The sequence below is a fragment of the Schistocerca gregaria genome, chromosome 8, assembly GCF_023897955.1.
Source record: "Schistocerca gregaria isolate iqSchGreg1 chromosome 8, iqSchGreg1.2, whole genome shotgun sequence".
Taxonomy (NCBI): Eukaryota; Metazoa; Arthropoda; class Insecta; order Orthoptera; family Acrididae; genus Schistocerca; species Schistocerca gregaria.
In genome coordinates, this window is record NC_064927.1 from 4484951 (window position 1) to 4500730 (window position 15780).

Below are 15780 nucleotides of genomic sequence, written 5' to 3' on the forward strand. Positions count from 1 at the left end.
TTTCTGTGTTTCATCAACACCCCGACAGTCCACAGATTGCAGAATGCCTCCAGATGTGCATCGGAAACTACTACTGGTCTTCCAGGGGAACGATCAAAGCGTAAACTGTTTGAGACATTACTCTCATGGAGGTAAATGCGCATGGTGACTGTTGTATTCAATCGCGACGCAATTTCTGTGTTTCATCAACACTCTGCTGTTCCAAAGGCTACAAAATGTCTCCAGATGTGCATCGGAAACTACTACTGGTGTTCCAGGGAACGATCAAAGCGTATACTGTTTGAGACATTACTCCCATTTAGGAAAGTGCGCATCGTGACTGTTGTATTCAATCCCGATGCAATTTTGGTTTCACCAATAGTCTGATAGTAAACAGATTACAGAATCCCTCCAGATGTGCATCGGAAACTACTACTGGTCTTCCAGGAAACGATCAAATCGTAGACTGTTTGAGACATTACTCCAATGGAGGTAGGTGCGCATGGTGACTGTTGTATTCAATCCCGATGCCATTTCTGTGTTTCATCAACACTCTGATAGTCCACAGATTACAGAATGCCTCCAGATGTGCATCGGAAACTACTACTGGTCTTCCAGGAAATGATCAAAGCGTAAACTGTTTGAGACATTACTCCCATGGAGGAAAGTGCGCATGGTGCCTGTTGTATTCAATCCCGATGCAATATCTGTGTTTCATCAACACTCTGTTGGTCCACAGATTACAGAATGCCTTCAGATGTGCATCGGAAACTACTACTGGTCTTCCAGGGGACGATCAAAGCGTAAACTGTTTCAGACATTACTCCCATGGAAGAAAGTGCGCATGGTGACTATTGTATTCAATCCCGATGCAATTTTGTTTTCATCAACCCTCTGATAGTCCACAGATTACAGAAAGCCTCCAGATGTGCATCGGAAACTACTACTGGTCTTCCAGGAAACGATCAAAGCATGGACTGTTTGAGACATTACTCCCGTGGAGGAAAGTGCGCATGGTGACTGTTGTATTCAATCCCGATGCAAATTCTGTCTTTCATCAACACTCTGATAGTCCACAGATTACAGAATGCCTCCAGATGTGCATCGGAAATTACTACTGATCTTCCAGGAAACGATCAAAGCGTGGACTGTTTGAGACATTACTCCCATGGAGGAAAGGTCGCATGGTGACTGTTGTATTCAATCCCGAAGCAATTTCTGTGTTTCATCAACACTCTGATAGTCCACAGATTACAGAATGCCTCCAGATGTGCATCGGAAACTACTACTGGTCTTCCAGCGAACGATCAAAGAGTAGAGCGTTTAAGACATTACTCCCATGGAGGAAAGTGCGCATGGTGACTGTTGTATTCAATTGCGACGCAATTTCTGTGTTTCATTAACACTCTGTTGGTCCACAGATTACAGAATGCCTTCAGATGTGCATCGGAAACTACTACTGGTCTTCCAAGGGAACGATCAAAGCGTAAGCTGTTTGAGACATTACTCCCATCGAGGTAAGTGCGCATGGTGGCTGTTGTATTCAATCCCGATGTAATTTCTGTGTTTCATCAACACTCTGACAGTCCACAGATTACAGAATGCCTCCAGATGTGCATCACAAACTACTACTGGTCATCCAAGGAACGATCAGAGCGTACGCTGTTTGAGACATTACTCCCATGGAAGAAAGTGCGCCTGGTGACTGTTGTATTCAATCCCGATGAAATTTCTGTGTTTCATCAACACTCTGATAGTCCACAAATTACAGAATGCCGCCAGATGTGCATCGGTAACTACTACTGGCCTTCCAGGGGAACGATCAAAGCGTAAACTATTTGAGACATTACTCCCATGGAGGTAAGTGCGCATGGTGACTGTTGTATTCAATCCCGATGCAATTTCTGTGTTTCATTAACACCCTGACAGTCCACAGATTGCAGAATGCCTCCAGATGTGCATTGGAAACTACTACGTGTCTTCCAGGGAAAGATCAACGCGTAAACTGTTTGAGACATTACTCCCATGGAGGTAAGTGGGCATGGTGACTGTTGTATTCCATCCCGATGCAATTTCTGTGTTTCACCAACCCTCTGATAGTCCACAGGTTACAGAATGCCTCGAGATGTGCATCGGAAACTGCTACTGGTCTTCAAGGGAACGATCAAAGCGTAAACTGTTTGAGACATTACTCCCATGGAGGTAGATGCGCATGGTGCCTATTGTATTCAATCCCGATGCAATTTTTGTGTTTCATCAACATTCTGATGGTCCACAGATTACAGAATGCCTCCAGATGTGCAACGGAAACTACTACTGGTCTTCCAGGAAACGATCAAAGCGTAGACTGTTTGAGACATTACTCCCATGGATGAAAGTGCGCATAAAAACTGTTGTATTCAATCGCGACGCAATTTCTGTGTTTCATCAACACTCTGATAGTCCACAGTCTACAGAATGCCTCCAGATGTGCATCGGACACTACCACTGGTCTTCCAGGGAACGATGAAAGCGTAAACTGTTTGAGACATTACTCAAATGGAGGTAAGTGCGCATGGTGACTGTTATATGCAATCCCGATGGAATATCTGTGTTTCATCAAAACTCTGACAGTCCATAGATTACAGAATGCTTCCAGATGTGCATCGGAAACTACTACTGGTCTTGCAGGGAACTATCAAAGCGTAGACTATTTGAGACATTACTCCCATGGAGGAAAGTGCGCATGGTGAATGTTGTATTCAATCGCGACGCAATTTCTGTGTTTCATCAACACTCTGATGGTCCAAAGACTACAAAATGCCTCCAGATATGCATCGGAAACTACTACTGGTGTTCCAGGGAACGATCAAAGCGTATACTGTTTGAGACATTACTCCCATGGACGAAAATGCGCATGGTGACTGTTGTATTCAATCCCGATGCAATTTTGGTTTCATCAATAGTCTGATAGTAAACAGATTACAGAATCCCTCTAGATGTGCATCGGAAACTACTACTGGTCTTTCTGGAAACGATCAAAGCGTAGACTGTTTGAGACATTACTCCCATGGAGGTAGGTGCGCATGGTGACTGTTGTATTCAAACCCGAAGCAATTTCTGTGTTTCATCAACACTCTGATAGTCCACAGATTACAGAATACCTCCAGATGTGCATCACAAACTACTACTGGTCTTCCAAGGAACGATCAAAGCGTACGCTGTTTGAGACATTACTCCCATGGAGGAAAGTGCGCCTGGTGACTGTTGTATTCAATCCCGATGAAATTTCTGTGTTTCATCAACACTCTGATAGTCCACAGATTACAGAATGCCTCCAGATGTGCATCGGAAACTAGTACTGGTCTTCCAGGGGAACGATCAAAGCGTAAACTGTTTGAGACATTACTCCCATGGAGGAAAGTGCGCATGGTGACTGTTGTATTCAATCCCGATGCAATATTGGTTCCATCAACACTCTGATAGTCCACAGATTACAGAAAGCCTCCAGATGTGCATCGGAAGCTACTACTGGTCTTCCAGGGAACGATCAAAGCGTAGACTGTTTGAGACATTACTCCCGTGGAGGAAAATGGGCATGGTGACTGTTGTATTCAATCCCGATGCAATTTCTGTGTTTCATCAAAAATCTGATAGTCCGTAGATTACAGAATGACCCCAGATGTGCATCGGAAGCTACTACTGGTCTTCCAGGGAACGATCAAAGCGTAGACTGTTTGAGACATTGCTCCCGTGGAGAAAAGTGCGCATGGTGACTGTTGTATTCAATCCCGATGCCATTTCTGTGTTTCATCAACACCCCGACAGTCCACAGATTGCAGAATGCCTCCAGATGTGCATCGGAAACTACTACTGGTCTTCCTGGGAACGACCAAAGCGTAACCTGTTTGATACATTACTCCCATGGAGGTAAGTGGGCATGGTGACTGTTATATTCAATCCCGATGGGATATCTGTGTTTCATCAAACTCTGACAGTCCACAGATTACAGAATGCCTCCAGATGTGCATCGGAAACTACTACTGGTCTTGCAGGGAAGGATCAAAGCGTAGACTATTTGAGACATTACTCCCATGGAGGAAAGTGCGCATGGTGACTGTTGTATTCAATCGCGACGCAATTTCTGTGTTTCATCAACACTCTGATGGTCCAAAGGCTGCAAAATGCCTCCAGATGTGCATCGGAAACTACTACTGGTGTTCCAGGGAACGATCAAAGCGTATACTGTTTGAGACATTACTCCCACGGAGGAAAGAGCGCCTGGTGACTGTTGCATTCAATCCCGATGAAATTTCTGTGTTTCATCAACACTCTGATAGTCCACAGATTACAGAATGCCGCCAGATGTGCATGGGAAACTACTACTGGTCTTCCAGGGGAACGATCAAAGCGTAAACTGTTTGAGACATTACTCTCATGGAGGTAAATGCGCATGGTGACTGTTGTATTCAATCGCGACGCAATTTCTGTGTTTCATCAACACTCTGATGGTCCAAAGGCTACAAAATGCCTCCAGATGTGCATCGGAAACTACTACTGGTGTTCCAGGGAACGATCAAAGCGTATACTGTTTGAGACATTACTCCCATTTAGGAAAGTGCGCATGGTGACTGTTGTATTCAATCCCGATGCAATTTTGGTTTCATCAATAGTCTGATAGTAAACAGATTACAGAATCCCTCCAGATGTGCATCGGAAACTACTACTGGTCTTCCAGGAAACGATCAAAGCGTAGACTGTTTGAGACATTACTCCAATGGAGGTAGGTGCGCATGGTGACTGTTGTATTCAAACCCGATGCAATTTCTGTGTTTCATCAACACTCTGATAGTCCACAGATTACAGAATGCCTCCAGATGTGCATCGGAAACTTCTACTGGTCTTCCAGGGAACGATCAAAGCGTAAACTGTTTCAGACATTACTCCCATGGAGGAAAGTGCGCATGGTGACTGTTGTATTCAATCCCGATGCAATTTCTGTGTTTCATCAACACTCTGATAGTCCACAAATTACAGAATGCCGCCAGATGTGCATCGGAAACTACTACTGGCCTTCCAGGGGAACGATCAAAGCGTAAACTGTTTGAGACATTACTCCCATGGAGGTAAGAGCGCATGGTGACTTTTGTATTCAATCCCGATGCAATTTCTGTGTTTCATCAACACTCTGATAGTCCACAGGTTACAGAATGCCTAAAGATGTGCATCGGAAACTACTACTGGTCCTCCAGGGAACGTTCAAAGCGTAGACTGTTTGAGACAGTACTCCCGTGGAGGAAAGTGCGCATGGTGACTTTTGTATTCAATCCCGATGCAATTTCTGTGTTTCATCAACACTCTGATAGTCCACAGATTACAGAATGCCTCGAGATGTGCATCGGAAACTACTACTGGTCTTCAAGGGAACGATCAAAGCGTAAACTGTTTGAGACATTACTCCCATGGAGGTAGGCGCGCATGGTGCCTATTGTATTCAATCCCGATGCAATTTCTGTGTTTCATCAACATTCTGATGGTCCACAGATTACAGAATGCCTCCAGATGTGCAACGGAAACTACTACTGGTCTTCCAGGAAACGATCAAAACGTAGACTGTTTGAGACATTACTACCATGGATGAAAGTGCGCATGAAGACTGTTGTATTCAATCGCGACGTAATTTCTGTGTTTCATCAACTCTCTGATAGTCCACAGACTACAGAATTCCTCCAGATGTGCATCGGACACTACTACAGGTCTTCCTGGAAACGATCAAAGCGTAGACTGTTTGAGACATTACTCCAATGGAGGTAGGTGCGCATGGTGACTGTTGTATTCAAACCCGATGCAATTTCTGTGTTTCATCAACACTCTGATAGTCCACAGATTACAGAATGCCTCCAGATGTGCATCACAAACCACTACTGGTCTTTCAAGGAATGATCACAGCGTACGCTGTTTGAGACATTACTCCCATGGAGGAATGTGCGCCTGGTGACTGTTGTATTCAATTCCGATGAAATTTCTGAGTTTCATCGACACTCTGATAGTCCACAGATTACAGAATGCCTCCAGATGGGCATCGGAAACTACTACTGGTCTTCCAGGGGAACGATCAAAGCGTAAACTGTTTGAGACATTACTCCCATGGAGGAAAGTGCGCATGGTGACAGTTGTATTCAATCCCGATGCAATATTGGTTCCATCAACACTCTGATAGTCCACAGATTACAGAAAGCCTCCAGATGTGCATCGGAAACTACTACTGGTCTTCCAGGAAACGATCAAAACGTAGACTGTTTGAGACATTACTCCCGTGGAGGAAAGTGCGCATGGTGACTGTTGTATTCAATCCCGATGCAATTTCTGTGTTTCATCAAAAATCTGATAGTCCACAGATTACAGAATGACCCCAGATGTGCATCGGAAGCTACTACTGGTCTTCCAAGGAACGATCAAAGCGTAAACTGTTTGAGACATTAATCCCATGGAGGTAAGTGCGCATTTCTACTGTTGTATTCAATCCCGATGCAATTTCTGTGTTTCATCAACACTCTGATAGTCCACAGATTACAGAATACCTCCAGATGTGCATCGGAAACTATTACTGGTCTTCCAGGAAACGATCAAAGCGTAGACTGTTTGAGACATTACTCCCATGGAGGAAAGTGCGCATGGTGACTGTTGTATTCAATCGCGACGCAATTTCTGTGTTTCATCAACACTCTGATAGTTCACAGACTACAGAATGCCTCCAACTGTGCATCGGAAACTACTACTGCTCTTCCAGGCAACGATCAAAGCGTATACTGTTTGAGATATTACTCCCATGGAGGTAAGTGCGCATGGAGACTGTTGTATTCAATCTTGATGCAATTTCTGTGTTTTATGAACAGTCTGATAGTACACAGATTACAGAATGCCTCCAGATGTGCATCGGAAACTACTACTGGTCTTCCAGGGAACGATCAAAAAGTAGACTGTTTGAGACTTTACTCCCATGGAGGAAAATGCGTATGGTGACTGTTGTATACTATCGCGATGCAATTTCTGTATTTCATCAACACTCTGATAGTCCACAGACTACAGAATTCCTCCAGATGTGCATCGGAAACTGCTACTGGTCTTCCAGGGAACGATCAAAGCGTGTACTGTTTGAGAGATTACTCCCATGGAGGTAAGTGCGCATGGTGACTGTTGTAATCAATCCGGATGCTATTTTATTTTCATCAACACTCTGATAGTCCACAGATTACAGAATGGCTCCAGATGTGCATCGGAAACTACTACTGCTGTTCCAGGCCACAATCAAAGCGTAGACTGTTTGAGACATTACTCCCATAGAGGTAAGTGCGCATGGTGACTGTTGTATTCAATCCCGATGCAATTTCTTTGTTTTATCAACACCCTGACAGTCCACAGATTGCAGAATGACTAAAGATGTGCATCGGAAACTACTACCGGTCTCCCAGGGAACAATCAAAGCGTAGACTCTTTGAGACATTACTCCCATGGAGGAAAGTGCGCATGGTGACTGTTGTATTCAATCCCGATGCAAATTTGGTTTTATCTACACTCTGATAGTCCACAGATTACAGAATGTCTCCAGACGTGCATCGGAAACTACTACTGGTCTTCCAGGAAATGATCAAAGCGTAAACAGTTTGAGACACTACTCCCATGGAGGTAAGTGGGCATGGTGGCTGTTGTATTGAATCCCGATGCAATTTCTGTGTTTGATCAACACTCTGATTGTCCACAGATTACAGAATGCCTCCAGATGTGCATCGGAAACGACCACTGGTCTTCCAGGAAATGATCAAAGCGTAAACTGTTTGAGACACTACTCCCAAGAGGAAAGTGCGCATGGTGACTGTTGTATTCAATCCCGATGCAATTTCTGTGTTTCATCAACACTCTGATAGTCCACAGGTTACAGAATGCCTCCAGATGTGCATCGGAAACTACTACTGGTCCTCCAGGGAACGATCAAAGCGTAAACTGTTTGAGACATTACTCCCATGGAGGAAAGTTCGCATGGTGACAGTTGTATTCAATCCCGATGCATTTTTGGTTCCATCAACACCCTGATAATCCACAGATTACAGAATGCCTCCGTATGTGCTTCGGAAACCACTACTGGTCTTCCAGGAAACGATCAAAGCGTAGACTGTTTGAGACAGTACTCCCGTGGAGGAAAGTGCGCATGGTGACTTTTGTATTCAATCCCGATGCAATTTCTGTGTTTCATCAACACTCTGATAGTCCACAGATTACAGAATGCCTCCAGATGTGCATCGGAAACTACTACTTGTCTTCAAGGAACGATCAAAGCGTAAACTGTTTGAGACATTACTCCCACGGAGGTAGGTGCGCATGGTGCCTATTGTATTCAATCCCGATGCAATTTCTGTGTTTCATCAACACTCTGATGGTCCACAGATTACAGAATGCCTCCCGATGTGCAACGGAAACTACTACTGGTCTTGCAGGGAACGATCAAAGCGTAGACTATTTGTGACGTTACTCCCATGGAGGAAGGTGCGCATGGTGACTGTTGTATTCAATCGCGACGCAATTTCTGTGTTTCATCAACACTCTGATGGTCCAAAGACTACAAAATGCCTCCAGATGTGCATCGGAAACTGCTACTGGCGTTCCAATGAACGATCAAAGCGTATACTGTTTGAGACATTCCTCCCATGGAGGAAAGTGCGCATGGTGACAGTTGTATTCAATCCCGACGCGATTTTGGTTTCATCAACAGTCTGATAGTCCACAGATTACAGAATCCCTCAGATGTGCATCGGAACCTACTACTGGTCTTCCAGCAAACGATCAAAGCGTAGACAGTTTGAGACATTACTCCCATGGAGGTAGGTGCGCATGGTGACTGTTGTATTCAAACCCAATGCAATTTCTGTGTTTCATCAACACTGTGATAGTCCACAGATTACAGAATGCCTCCAGATGTGCATCGGAAACTACTAGTGGTCTTCCAGGGAACGATCAAAGCGTAAACTGTTTCAGACATTACTTCCATGGAGGAAAGTGCGCATGGTGACTGTTGTATTCAATCCCGATGCAATTTCTGCGTTTCATCAACACTCTGATAGTCCACGGATCACAGAATGCCTCCAGAGTTGCATCGGAAACTACTACTGGTCTTCCAGGGAACGATCAAAGCGTAGACTGTTTGAGACATTACTTCCATGGAGGAAAGTGGGCATGGTGACTGGTGTATTCAATCCCGATGCAATTTTGTTTCATCTACACTCTGCTAGTCCACAGAGTACAGAATGCCTCCAGATGTGCATCGGAAACTACTACTGGTCTTCCAGGGAACGATCAAAGCGTAGACCGTTTGAGACATTACTCCCATGTAGATAAGTGCGCATGGTGACTGTTGTATTCAATCCCGATGCAATTTCTGTGTTTCATCAACACTCTGATAGTCCACAGATTACAGAATGCCTCCAGATGTGCATAGGAAACTACTTCTGGTCTTCCAGGAAATGATCAAAGCGCAAACTAATTGAGACATTACTCCCATGGAGGAAAGTGCGCATGGTGACTGTTGTATTCAATCCCGATGCAATTTTGGTTCCATCAACACTTTGATAGTCCACAGATCACAGAAAGCCTCCAGATGTGCTTCGGAAACTACTACTGGTCTTGCAGGAAACGATCAAAGCGTAGACTGTTTGAGACATTACTCCCGTGGAGGAAAGTGCGCATGGTGACTGTTGTATTCAATCCCAATGCATTTTCTGTGTTTCATCAAAAATCTGATAGTCCACAGATTACAGAATGCCCCTAGATGTGCATCGGAAACTACTACTGGTCTTCCAGGAAATGATCAAAGCGTAAACAGTTTGAGACACTATTCCCATGGAGGAAAGTGCGCATTTTTACTGTTGTATTCAATCGCGATGCAATTTCTGTGTTTCATCAACACTCTGATAGTCCATAGATTACAGAATACCTCCAGATGTGTATCGGAAACTACTACTGGTCTTCCAGGAAACGATCAAAGCGTAGACTGTTTGAGACATTACTCCCATGGAGCAAAGTACGCATGGTGACTGTTGTATTCAATCGCGACGCAATTTCTGTGTTTCAACAACACTCTGATAGTCCACAGACTACAGAATGCCTCCAACAGTGCATCGGAAACTACTACTGGTCTTCCAGGGAACGATCAAAGCGTATACTGCTTGAGACATTACTCCCATGGAAGTAAGAGGGCATGGTGACTGTTGTATTCAATCCCGATGCAATTTTGGTTTCATCAACACTCTGATAGTCCACAGATTACAGAATGACTGCAGATGTGCATCGGAAACTACTACTGGTCTTCCAGGAAATGATCAAAGCGTAAACAGTTTGAGACACTACTCCCATGGAGGAAAGTGCGCATGGTGACAGTTGTATTCAATCCCGATGCCATTTCTGTGTTTCATCAACACTCCGACAGTACACAGATTGCAGAATGCCTCCAGATGTGCATCGGAAACTACTGCTGGTCTGCCAGGGAACGACCAAAGCGTAAACTGTTTGAGGCACTACTCCCATGGAGGTAAGTGGGCATGGTGACTGTTGTATTCAATCCCGATGCAATTTCTGTGTTTCATCAACACTCTGATTGTCCACAGATTACAGAATGCCTCCAGATGTGCATCGGAAACTACCACTGGTTTCCAGGAAATGATCAAAGCGTAAACTGTTTGAGACATTACTCCCATGAGGAAAGTGCGCATGGTGACTGTTGTATTCAATCCCGATGCAATTTCTGTGTTTCATCAACACTCTGATAGTCCACAGGTTACAGAATGCCTCCAGATGTGCATCGGAAACTACAACTGGTCCTCCAGGGAACGATCAAAGCGTAAACTGTTTCAGACATTACTCCCATGGAGGAAAGTGCGCATGGTGACTGTTGTATTCAATCCCGATGGAATTTTGGTTCATCAACACTCTGATTGTCCACAGATTACAGAGTGCCTCCAGATGTGCATCGGAAACTACCACTGGTCTTCCAGGATATGATCAAAGCGTAAACTGTTTGAGACATTACTCCCATGGAGGAAAGTGCGTATGGTGACTGTTGTATTCATTCCCGATGCAATTTCTGTGTTTCATCAACGCTCTGATAGTCCACAAGTTACAGAATGCCTCCAGATGTGCATCGGAAACTACTACTGGTCCTCCAGGGAACGATCAAAGCGAAACTGTTTGAGACATTACTCCCATGGAGGAAAGTTCGCATGGTGACAGTTGTATTCAATCCTGATGCAATTTTGGTTCCATCAACACCCTGATAGTCCACAGATTACAGAATTCCTCCAGATGTGCTTCGGAAACCACTACTGGTCTTCCAGGAAACGATCAAAGCGTAGACTGTTTGAGACAGTACTCCCGTGGAGGAAAGTGCGCATGGTGAATTTTGTATTCAATCCCGATGCAATTTCTGTGTTTCATCAACACTCTAATAGTCCACAGATTACAGAATGCCTCCAGATGTGCATCGGAAACTACTACTTGTCTTCACGGGAACGATCAAAGCGTATACTGTTTGAGACATTACTCCCATGGAGGTAGGTGCGCATGGTGCCTATTGTATTCACTCCCGATGCAATTTCTGTGTTTCATCAACACTCTGATGGTCCACAGATTACAGAATGCCTCCAGATGTGCAACGGAAACTACTACTGGTCTTCCAGGAAACGATCAAAGCGTAGACTGTTTGAGACATTACTCCCATGGAGGAAAGTTCACATGAAGACTGTTGTATTCAATCGCGACGCAATTTCTGTGTTTCATCAACACTCTGATAGTCCACAGACTACAGAATGCCTCCAGATGTGCATCGGACACTAATACTGGTCTTCCAGGGAACGATCAAAGCGTAAACTGTTTGAGACACTACTCCCTTGGAGGTAAGTGGGCATGGTGACTGTTGTATTCAATCCCGATGCAATTTCTGTGTTTCATCAACACTCTGACCGTCCACAGATTACAGAATGCCTCCAGATGTGCAACGGAAACTACTACTGGTCTTGCAGGGAACGATCAAAGCGTAGACTATTTGTGACATTACTCCCATGGAGGAAGGTGCGCATGGTGAGTGTTGTATTCAATCGCGACGCAATTTCTGTGTTTCATCAACACTCTGATGGTCCAAAGACTACAAAATGCCTCCAGATGTGCATCGGAAACTGCTACTGGCGTTCCAATGAAAGATCAAAGCGTATACTGTTTGAGACATTACTCCCATGGATGAAAGTGCGCATGGTGACTGTTGTATTCAATCCCGATGCAAATTTGGTTTTATCTACACTCTGATAGTCCACAGATTACAGAATGTCTCCAGACGTGCATCGGAAACTACTACTGGTCTTCCAGGAAATGATCAAAACGTAAACAGTTTGAGACACTACTCCCATGGAGGAAAGTGCGCATGGTGACAGTTGTATTCAATCCCGATGCCATTTCTGGGTTTCATCAACACTCCGACAGTCCACAGATTGCAGAATGCCTCCAGATGTGCATCGGAAACTACTGCTGGTCTTCCAGGGAACGACCAAAGCGTAAACTGTTTGAGACACTACTCCCATGGAGGTAAGTGGGCATGGTGGCTGTTGTATTGAATCCCGATGCAATTTCTGTGTTTGATCAACGCTCTGATTGTCCACAGATTACAGAATGCCTCCAGATGTGCATCGGAAACGACCACTGGTCTTCCAAGAAATGATCAAAGCGTAAACTGTTTGAGACACTACTCCCATGAGGAAAGTGCGCATGGTGACTGTTGTATTCAATCCCGATGCAATTTCTGTGTTTCATCAACACTCTGATGGTCCACAGATTACAGAATGCCTCCAGATGTGCAACGGAAACTACTACTGGTCTTGCAGTTAAAGATCAAAGCGTAGACTATTTGTGACGTTACTCCCATGGAGGAAGGTGCGCATGGTGACTGTTGTATTCAATCGCGACGCAATTTCTGTGTTTCATCAACACTCTGATGGTCCAAAGACTACAAAATGCCTCCAGATGTGCATCGGAAACTGCTACTGGCGTTCCAATGAACGATCAAAGCGTATACTGTTTGAGACATTCCTCCCATGGAGGAAAGTGCGCATGGTGACTGTTGTATTCAATCCCGATGCGATTTTGGTTTCATCAACAGTCTGATAGTCCACAGATTACAGAATCCCTCAGATGTGCATCGGAAACTACTACTGGTCTTCCAGCAAACGATCAAAGCGTAGACAGTTTGAGACATTACTCCCATGGAGGTAGGTGCGCATGGTGACTGTTGTATTCAAACCCAATGCAATTTCTGTGTTTCATCAACACTCTGATAGTCCACAGATTACAGAATGCCTCCAGATGTGCATCGGAAACTACTAGTTGTCTTCCAGGGAACGATCAAAGCGTAAACTGTTTCAGACATTACTTCCATGGAGGAAAGTGCGCATGGTGACTGTTGTATTCAATCCCGATGCAATTTCTGCGTTTCATCAACACTCTGATTGTCCACGGATCACAGAATGCCTCCAGAGTTGCATCGGAAACTACTACTGGTCTTCCAGGGAACGATCAAAGCGTAGACTGTTTGAGACATTACTCCCATGGAGGAAAGTGGGCATGGTGACTGGTGTATTCAATCCCGATGCAATTTTGTTTCATCTACACTCTGCTAGTCCACAGAGTACAGAATGCCTCCAGATGTGCATCGGAAACTACTACTGGTCTTCCAGGGAACGATCAAAGCGTAGACCGTTTGAGACATTACTCCCATGTAGATAAGTGCGCATGGTGACTGTTGTATTCAATCCCGATGCAATTTCTGTGTTTCATCAACACTCTGATAGTCCACAGATTACAGAATGCCTCCAGATGTGCTTAGGAAACTACTTCTGGTCTTCCAGGAAATGATCAAAGCGCAAACTAATTGAGACATTACTCCCATGGAGGAAAGTGCGCATGGTGACTGTTGTATTCAATCCCGATGCAATTTTGGTTCCATCAACACTTTGATAGTCCACAGATCACAGAAAGTCTCCAGATGTGCTTCGGAATCTACTACTGGTCTTCCAGGAAACGATCAAAGCGTAGACTGTTTGAGACATTACTCCCGTGGAGGAAATTGCGCATGGTGACTGTTGTATTCAATCCCAATGCAATTTCAGTGTTTCATCAAAAATCTGATAGTCCACAGATTACAGAATGCCCCTAGATGTGCATCGGAAACTACTACTGGTCTTCCAGGAAATGATCAAAGCGTAAACAGTTTGAGACACTACTCCCATGGAGGAAAGTGCGCATTTTTACTGTTGTATTCAATCGCGATGCAATTTCTGTGTTTCATCAACACTCTGATAGTCCATAGATTACAGAATACCTCCAGATGTGCATCGGAAACTACTACTGGTCTTCCAGGAAACGATCAAGGCGTAGACTGTTTGAGACATTACTCCCATGGAGCAAAGTGCGCATGGTGACTGTTGTATTCAATCGCGACGCAATTTCTGTGTTTCATCAACACTCTGATAGTCCACAGACTACAGTATGCCTCCAACAGTGCATCGGAAACTACTACTGGTCTTCCAGGGAACGATCAAAGCGTATACTGTTTGAGACATTACTCCCATGGAGGTAAGAGGGCATGGTGACTGTTGTATTCAATCCCGATGCAATTTTGGTTTCATCAACACTCTGATAGTCCACAGATTACAGAATGCCTGCAGATGTGCATCGGAAACTACTACTGGTCTTCCAGGAAATGATCAAAGCGTAAACAGTGTTTGACACTACTCCCATGGAGGAAAGTGCGCATGGTGACAGTTGTATTCAATCCCGATGCCATTTCTGTGTTTCATCAACACTCCGACAGTCCACAGATTGCAGAATGCCTCCAGATGTGCATCGGAAACTACTGCTGATCTGCCAGGGAACGACCAAAGCGTAAACTGTTTGAGGCACTACTCCCATGGAGGTAAGTGGGCATGGTGACTGTTGTATTCAATCCCGATGCAATTTCTGTGTTTCATCAACACTCTGATTGTCCACAGATTACAGAATGCCTCCAGATGTGCATCGGAAACTACCACTGGTTTCCAGGAAATGATCAAAGCGTAAACTGTTTGAGACATTACTCCCATGAGGAAAGTGCGCATGGTGACTGTTGTATTCAATCCCGATGCAATTTCTGTGTTTCATCAACACTCTGATAGTCCACAGGTTACAGAATGCCTCCAGATGTGCATCGGAAACTACAACTGGTCCTCCAGGGAACGATCAAAAGCGTAAACTGTTTCAGACATTACTCCCATGGAGGAAAGTGCGCATGGTGACTGTTGTATTCAATCCCGATGGAATTTTGGTTTCATCAACACTCTGATTGTCCACAGATTACAGAGTGCCTCCAGATGTGCATCGGAAACTACCACTGGTCTTCCAGGATATGATCAAAGCGTAAACTGTTTGAGACATTACTCCCATGGAGGAAAGTGCGTATGGGGACTGTTGTATTCATTCCCGATGCAATTTCTGTGTTTCATCAACGCTCTGATAGTCCACAAGTTACAGAAAGCCTCCAGATGTGCATCGGAAACTACTACTGGTCCTCCAGGGAACGATCAAAGCGAAACTGTTTGAGACATTACTCCCATGGAGGAAAGTTCGCATGGTGACAGTTGTATTCAATCCTGATGCAATTTTGGTTCCATCAACACCCTGATAGTCCACAGCTTACAGAATTCCTCCAGATGTGCTTCGGAAACCACTACTGGTCTTCCAGGAAACGATCAAAGC